This window comes from Mus caroli, chromosome 1, assembly GCF_900094665.2.
Source record: "Mus caroli chromosome 1, CAROLI_EIJ_v1.1, whole genome shotgun sequence".
NCBI lineage: Eukaryota > Metazoa > Chordata > Mammalia > Rodentia > Muridae > Mus > Mus caroli.
This window is the reverse complement of record NC_034570.1, coordinates 152,331,925-152,341,045: the sequence shown is the minus strand read 5'-3', so window position 1 is coordinate 152,341,045 and position 9,121 is coordinate 152,331,925. Positions and strand designations below refer to the sequence as shown.

The 9,121-nt window shown below is 46.4% G+C and overlaps 1 pseudogene; it reads right to left on the bottom strand.

Annotated features, from left to right (window-relative positions):
• Positions 1–295: 295 nt before the first annotated feature.
• LOC110296328 lies at positions 296–1,951 on the bottom strand (annotated as a pseudogene).
• Between the last annotated feature and the right edge of the window lie 7,170 nt (positions 1,952–9,121).

Below are 9,121 nucleotides of genomic sequence, written 5' to 3'. Positions count from 1 at the left end.
ACACACAGTTGTGGGTCTGACAATCTGAGGGGAGAAGAGGTGAAGAGCAGGGATTACTGAGCAGGTAGGTGTGACTGCCAAGTAGCTGAGCCCCCCATGTTGCTGTGGTTGAATAATTCGTTCTACCTCCCTGGCAGTGACTGCGTGAGTTCCTCATTAGCCACCCCAATGCTCTGGATTCTCAAATGAAAGACACCCACAGACACATAGACAGACAGACACACCTTTTTATTTAATTAAATTAATTTATTTTGACATTGCAAAATCACTGTTTGCTCAGAAGAACTCTCAAACATCAAGGCACAAAGAACGAAGTCTCCTTGGATGATGAACAGGGTTGGTGACCTGCCTGAGGTCTGAGGCAGAGTCCCTGAGGACGGCCTGGGTGGCATTGGGAGGAGTACTGCTCCAGGAAGTTCAGGTGAAAGTCCTTATGGAGCAGGGTCTTCAGTTTCTCCACGGGAGGGAGAATTGTCATTCTGAAGTGGTAAGTGCCTTCTCGCTGTCCAAAGCCACTGCCAGGCACAACACAGATGCCAGTCTCCTCCAGGACTTTCATGTAGTAAACCAGGTCTGGAGCCATTTTATGGGACCGAGCCGCCTCCATGGCCTTGGCAGGGATGAGAATCCGAGGAAACGCATACATGGCTCTTTGCAAGGGGTTGCACTGAATCCCTGGCACTTGGTTAAACAGATCTTCTGTCAGCTTTGCTTTTTTGGCCAGATTACCAAGGACGAATTCTTTTTCCCTGCTGAATTGCTCAAAGCACTCCTCTCCTGGTTCTGGTGGATTCACAACAATGTCCATAGCGACCTGTCCAGACACTGGCGGACAGAGGCAAACGGAGAGTAGCTTCACCAGCTGGCCTCGATCTCAGGGTGCAAATTGATCACCTCCATGTAGCCACACTCGCCCACGTAGCCCTTGGAGGTGGAGTGGAAGGAGGCGAGCTCCACATTGCTGGAGTACTCATGCCCCATCTGGTACAGCACTTTCTTAAAGGAGTGGAATTTGCAGTCCGGAGAGTACACGTTGTCCTGGTATATCTCATCAGCCAGGAGAAAAAGCTTCTCTTTTCAGGCAAAGCGAATCACATCTTCTATGCACTTTCTGCTTTGTACCTGGCTCATGGGGTTTCCAGGGTTGATAATGCAAGAGAACTTTAGGGTCAAAAGTGATCTTTGGCTTGCCGCAATGCCCGCCGGAACTCGTCCACATTTAAAGCCCAGCAGTTCTCATCCAGATAGTAGTTCACCTGAACCGCGTTGAGCTCGGAGATGACCGCAGAGTACAAGGGATACTGTGGGATGGGAATCATCACGCCTGTCCGTGACTTGCCAGCACCGGAGACCAGGAGCTTTAGGATCGTAGAAATACGATCGCTAAATATGGTCGCTAGCTCCAGTAGTCAGGTAAAATGCCGTCTGCGTCTGCAGGCACACCATCTCTCCCGGTGATAAAGGCTGCCATATCCTCACCGGTACAGTTAATGCCCTGGCTAGCACTGTAAGATCCCAAGCTGTTTCCACCACAAGCCTGCAGGATCCGCCCAGCTCGTTTCTTAGCATCTTCTGGGAAGCTGGAGCTGTTTAGCAGGTTTAGGAAGGTGCAGAGTGCCATCACCTGACGGAGGAAGGTGATTGGCTGCTGGCCCATAGCATGGGCATCCCCAGTGTTGGCTCGGATTACCTCAGTGAATGTTTTTTGTTTTTGTTTTTGATACCCTGCTGCAACTCCATCTCGATCTCACTGGCCTTGAGCACAATAGGTCCCTCCCTGCACGGTGTACTCCACTGCCTTTACCCGCGGGTTCATGGACTCCAGGGTGAGGATGTGGTCTCCAGGGCTGCGCTCAGGTCGCACCCTGAGCGCCCATGAGGCTTCAGCTGCAGCTCTGCTGTGACTATGGCCCCAGGGGCCTCGCTGCACAAGCAAGGCGGCCTGCTGCATTGTGAACCTGCGGAGGTTAGCCAGTCTGTAGTCCAACTCCTCAACAATGGTCAGCAGCAGCTGTGAATGGAAGACCAAGCATCTAGCAGTTGCTCAGTCCCACAAGACAAGCAGGCAAAGAGTGAGCCTTCTTTCTTCCAATGTCCTTATGTAGGTCTCCAGCAGAAGGTGTGGCCCAGATTAAAGGTGTGTGCCACCACACCATTAATCCTAGATAACCTTGAACTCAGAGTTCTCCCTGTCTTAATCTTCTGGGATTCATAGCCACTATGCCTCAAGGTCTCCAGGCCAAGATCCAGGTCAGAAACTTGTATCTCCCAGCCTCCAGATTAAGATCACTGGTAAGCCTTCCAATTCTGGATTGCAGCTCATTCCAGATAGAGTCAAGTTGACAACCAGAAATAGCCACTACACGGAGCAAGTTTGGGACAAGACTAGGTTGAGTGTGCAATTAGTGCAAAGGTAAGCTGGAGAGATGGCTCAGTGCTTAAGAGCAGTCAGTGCTCTTCCAGAGGTCACGTGTTCAATTCCCAGCAACCACATGGTGGCTCACAACCATCTGTAACAGGATCTGATGCCCTCTTCTGGTGTGTCTGAAGACAGCTATAGAGTACTCATATAAAATAAAAATAAATAAATAAATAAATAAATAAATAAAAAAAAGAGCAATCAGTGCTCTTAACCACTCTCTCTATTCTCACATTTGGGCTTTTAATTGACCAACACCTCCCTTAACAAGGTCCCACTCTCAGTTTTTGTCTCCTTGTGTCATTTAGTCTCCAGGTTGAAGATTCTCCCTTGCAATGCAGAACCTCTGAGCACTTCAGTGGCTTTCAATGTCCTGTTATCACTCACTCTGCCCTGTTGAAGAGCCACACAAACACACACCTCCACGCCCAAACCCCACTCAACTTCAACCTACACATGAGGTAAATTCATTCCCTGTCTGTGATGGTTTGTATATGCTTGGCCCAGGGAGTGGCACTATTTGAAGGTGTGGCCTCATTGGAGTGTATTACTGTGGGCATGGGCTTAAGACCCTCATCCTAGCTCCCTGTAAGTCTGCTAGCAGCCTTCAGATGAAGATGTAGGACTCTCAGCTCCTCCTGCACCATGCCTTACATGGATGCTGCCACACTCACACCTTGATGATAGTAGACTGAACAACCTTTGATCCTTTAAACCAGCCCCAGTGAAATGTTGTCCTTACAAAAGTTGTCTTGGTCATGGTGTCTGTTCACAGCAATAAAATGCTAAGACACTGTCCTTTGAGTCACTGTGCTGTCTGTCATTCTAGCTTGGGCTGTTTGTCATTCCAGCTATCTCTACCCTAAGCAGTAGGAATAAGGGGTATGAGAGGAGGTCTTTCAGGAGTATATACAAGGCCAATTGAGGAAAAAAAAAAAAAAAAAAAAAAAAACAGCCAACATGCTGTCCAGTTACACTGGCTCCCACACCACTGTTGCAAAAAAACAAGTAGCTTATGGCCCTACTATATCCAGTGCCACTGTGTCTATGAGATTGAATAAGAAAGTTCCCAAGCTTAGGGGTGTGACTCAGTGTAGGTGGCCCATCTACCATTCTTGAGGTGGGGAGGAGAGGACACTGACCAAAACAAAATAAAAACCGGAAGAAAAAAAAAAAAAAAGAACCAATCAACCAAAACATCTCTTGTGAGCCACCCTTAACTGTGTACAAAGCACAAAAGGGCAAGCAATATTATTTCTGCTTTGCAGAGCCTCGGGTTAAGTAATTTATTCAGCCAGCCAGGGGGCATGGAGTAGGACCTGTGCTTCATAAATCAGGTGCTAGAGTCCTGGCCTCCCACTGTTCTCTATGCCCCGCCCCCTAGCCCACTGATTCGCTGAGACTCTAGGATCAATCTTGTGTAACTCTGAATTTGGAAATATGAACTGTTGATCGCAATGCTGTGAGCTTTGAAAACTTTCTTCATGGCGCGTGTAACAGGGGGTGGCAATTCCTTGAACTTCACTTTTATTTTGCTCTCCATACCCGCTGTGAGCCAGGAGTCAAAAGATCTTAAGTAGGAAGGTAAATCTTGACCGAGTAGCTCACGAATGCCCTTCTGGTCGGCAAGATGAGTGTTCCAAACATACAACAATGGCAGTCCACCCACACAGCTGGTCATGTATTCACAAGGCTTTTTCTTCAATAAGTCAACAAGGTCTTATTGGAGGCATATCAGGTAGTAGGCACTGCGCTGAGTTCTAAGACATCAGTAAGCAGAACAGACTGTCCCACATAGAACAGTTTCAGTGGTATAGACGCCACCGGGGCTCATCAGGTACCCAAACGTGACGACAAACCTTAATGAGTGCTGGAGAGAAACATGGCATTCTGTGAGAGCAGAGAAGCTGAGTGAGAGCTAACCAGAGTAAGTGGCTTGTGAGCTTCAGAGAAAGATAAAAGGACAGAGGCACCGGTGCTGTGGTCTTGGTGGGGGTAGGGGGAGCTTGTTGAAGCAGGAAATAATTTTTTAAACCTCCCATCCTCTGCCCCCCACCCCCCACCCCCAAGAAATAAAGTAAGCAAAACAGCAAAAAAGTTCAGATTCACTGGCATGATAACTCAAGTCTTTAATCCCAGTACTCCAGAGACAGAGGCTGTAGATCTCTGTGTGACTGAGGGCAGCCTGGTCTGCAGAGTGACTTAGGGAGACCAAAGTCAGCCAGAGATACTTAAAGCCTTGACCCCAGGCAGGAAGGGGAAGCTGTAAGGAGGGCGTGTGACTGGAAAAGCCCTTAGGGTTCCTCAAGATCCTGTCTCAAAAAGGGGGGCTCAGCAGCCTAGTAAGTTTGAGACCAGCCTGGGCTACTTGAAATCCTGCCTCAAAACCAAAAACAATAAGAGAGCAAGGGTAGCTCCGGGGCAAAGATGGCTGCCACGAAAGCCTGGCAGGCCGATGAAGGAGAGAACGCCTCCATACAGGTTTCCTCTGACCTCCACAAACGCACCGAGGCACCCGTGCCCTCCACATACATCATGAGCACACATACATATAGCAGTAATTTAAAAACAAGTAAGTCTCTGCTTTCTCATGTAAAGGAACACAGAAAATCCAAATCTGATAAGGGATGACTACCCAGATATCCAAGAAACTAAGTGTAGTGGCTATTCCTGGTTGTCAACTTGACTCTATCTGGAATGAGCTGAAATCAAGAATTGGAAGGCTCACCTGTGATCCTAATCTGGAGGCTGGGAGATACAAGTTTCTGACCTGGATCTTGGCCTGGAGATCTTGAGGCATGGTGGCTATGAATCGCAAAAGATTAAGACCCCTTTCTATTTTAATATGCCTTAAACAGCACAATGGTGGGTCACTCCCAAACTTCCACATGACTAAAGCCTCCCTTCTGATACTCCTGAGATGTTACTTACTAAAATCTATATTCCATCTTTTTACCCTAGACCCAATTGGGAGGGGGTGCTCTTCCCCAGCTCTTACATGGCTGGTATTCTGTCTTCCGACACTCAACCCTGCATCTTATTCCTTCCCTGACAATGGTGAATTGTCTCTCTATTGTGTTCCTTGTCCACGAACCTAAAAGTCCCACCTCTGCCTTCCTGCCCAGCAATCAGCTGCTGGCAACTTTATCAATCAACGCCAACTGGGGACAGGGACCCTCAGTGTCTTACATGCAGACGTGTGGGTCCCGTGTAATTTTGGGAGCCCAAATTCACACAAGTAGCACTAGAACCACTCCACAACATCCTCGGTCCTGGGGCAGGTACCTTTATAAAGATGCTTAAAAGGAAACCTATGTTTAGGAAGTTGGTCATGCTGTGTTGACCTAAACCATGACTAACGTATTAAACCACTACTGACTTGGAAATAATACTTCTCTGTGGCATCTCTGTCTGTCAAAGAGCAGGGACAAATCTGAGCCCTTCTGCCATGAGGATGTCAGGAGTAAGGCTGCTCTGGCTTTGGAGACAACACTTCTTTGTTTTCTAAGTGGTAATTCCAAAAATGATGAGTGTTCCACAGGTCCTTCAGCCCGGAATTAGTTGCTGTTTTGATGTCATTCACCTGGTAGAGATCTGAAGCCAACTGATAATTAAAGTATTGAAACTAGAGATTTGGAGCAGTTCTAATCTGTTTTTCATATTTGATAACAGCGAGGTTGCTGACTGGTATGATTGCATGTCAAGACCTTCAGAAGGCTCTGCTGGTCACAAAACAGGGATATGCTTACGTGAAAAGAATCTACAAAAGCCTCCAGTTGGGCTTTCTGGTTCCAAGCGGTTCCATGCACGTGTCCCTAGAGAAAGTGTATCCAGTCACGGCCCTTAGAGGAGACACACTAGGATTCTGTACCCTATGTCTCTGCACACTCTTCCTGTCATCATGGGACCTAAGGTTGTACTGCTCACAGCTTGGAGGGATTTGTCCGCAGGTGAACTTGAGAAACAGAGGAGACATTTGTGTCTCAATTCTCCATCTTGGGGGATTCAGGAATACAAAGGGGATTATGAGATACAGGGAAACAGCAGGCAAAGTACATAGAAACCACAGGAAGAAGATTCCCAAGCCGGGCGCTCCATCTCACCAGTGTGTGATCTTCTTTGTCCCCGTCTCCTCTTTTGTAATCAGGCCTGGGACTTCCAAGTCTGTGGCCGGCATCTGCATTTTCTTCCCAGGTTGTCCAAAAGTGATTTCATATTTACTGGGAATGAGACAAGCATTACAAAAGCCTTTCTGTGGAGTTTAGAATGACACATCAAAGACAGGAGTTGCCTAAAGGGTTATGAAGAGTAGAGACAAAAAGGCCCCAAATCAAAGCAGGAATCCCAATCTTTAAGAGTTAGCCCCTGACTTAGACGCTGACCTGAATGACTGTGATGCCACATACAAACATACATGAGCTTCATTTCTCATGACCCATGGCCCTTACCTTCAATAGCCAGACTGAAGAAAAGCGACTGGTGTAGTAACATTTACCCTGTCACGAGATGGCGGGATGCCTGCTTATTTATTGCAGAAATGGCACAAGAGGTAAGACTAAGTAATAGCTATGAACCATTACAGAAGGACTGACTCCGTCTCAGAGGGAAGGGTCTCTCTGTGTATGTCTCTATCTCTCTGTATCTATTTCTGTCTCCCTGTCTGTTTCTATATTCGTCTGTTTGTCTCTCTCTGTCTCTGTCCCTCTCTCTAAATCTCTGTCTCTCCTTATGTTTTCTTTTAATAAATCTTTTCTACATCTGTTCTGGTTTGGCAACAGCTTATTGTTTGTTACCTTCATTTTTGGGTCAAGAGAAAGGCCAGCAAAAGTAACCTTTCCATCTGCCCTGCTATACCCAGACATCTTTTAGCTGAGATGTAGATTCTTAGTTAGCCAGATGCCACATCTTTAGTAGGAACATTGTCCTTTTGGTCCTGGGGTACTTAGAGATTCAACTATGTGCCTTAGTGTGGTGGTTTGAATGTGCTTGGCCCATGGGAAGCGAAACTATTAGGAGGCGTGGTCTTGTTGGAGTAGGTGTGGCCTTCTTAGAGGAAGTGTGTCACTGTGTAGGAGGGCTTTGAGGGCTCCTCTGCCACATGTCTGCTGGAATAAAATAGACAAGGCAATATATGTGTATGTCTTTCAACTGATCTGTCAAGTACAGATCAGGTATCTCCCTCCTCCTCACACTATCCTAGGTGTGTGAGAAAAAACAGGCTAAAATGGAAGAAGGGTAGCATAATATCTTATTTTTTGGTTGACTTGTTTAAGTTCTGAGGGGGGTCTGTCTGATTTATAACTATGATTAAGAGCAAAATGAGATAAACATTATTGTGGATTGGACTTAAAACTAAATATCAAGATTCAACTAAATGCCTTGATTAACTTTCTTGAAGCTGTTCTGGGCTTTCAGTTTGAGCCGTGAATACTTGCTTCTTAGGTGACTGGAGTTCTGAAGTTCTGGTTCCTCCAATGTCAATCCAGACGTTTTCTTTCTCGGGGCTTCAGGTTTCAGACCTGTATGTTCATGCACTTGAACCTGATGTTCACTGTAGTCTGACACAGCTTTGATTCCCCGAGTTCTCTGACATTTGCAGGTTTTCTACAGAGTGACATCTACTTCTGGAAATTCTTCCTTGGGCCTACTGAGCCATAATATCAAAACTGAGTAAATATGCTATTTTATCTTTATGTATATGTGGTGTGGTGCTTTGAATATGCTTGGACCAGGGAATGGCACTATTAGGAACTGTGCTGTGTTGGAGGAAATGTGTCATTGTGGGGGTGGGCTTTGAGACCCTCCTTCTAGCCGAGTGGGAGACAGTCTTTTTCTGGCAGCCTTTGGATCAAGATGTAGAACTCTTAACTCCCCGTGCGCCATGTATCCAAACAAGATTATTGTATTTGATAATGTCCAAGTCCCTCCAAATAGTTTCTAATAACTGGACGCCTCAGTAAATGTAATTATGTGCATCACACTTTCTCCACTCAGGTTTATCTTTGCATACAATAAAATTCCCTCCGTGTATATGCTGTTCTGAATATTGGCAAATGCGTAGTTATAGAATTACACCACAATCAAGTTACAGAATTGTCCTAATAGCACCCCAAATCCTTGTTTTGTTCATTTATGGTCGACTTCTTCCATCCTACTCAACACTGCTGTGCTGCTCTGTAAGTCTGATACTAAAACACACTGTTTTGTTAGTTGAGTAAATGAACAATTGAATAAAAGTAATAATAAATGAAAAATTAAAATACAGGAAAGAATTAAAATGAGGCAAGAGTGGGTAGGTTTAGAATGACCTCTAGGCGTAATTCTAATTTCTGTCAGTAGATGGCAGTAGAAGCCAATGCCCATTTAGAAACCCTCCAAAAATAAAAGCTGCATTTTGGGTTAACCTATTATAGGCAAGACACTTTATTAAGGGTCTATCGAGGTGGGAGAAGGAGGGTGATTAAAATATAAAGATAAAGACAGCTTCTGGGACAGGCGGGAGCCACAGAGCCGCTGAGGCAGCACCCTTTTGGGGCCGCAGACATCCGGCACCCTCCCAACCGGAGGACAGTGACCTGCCCTGCAGGGAGCGCCATCTTGGCTCCGAGACTCCGCCGAACTTAGTCTGTACAGGTCAGAGTGAGGACCACAGAGGCAGACAGCTTCTGGGACAGGCGGGAGCCACAGAGCCGCTGAGGCAGC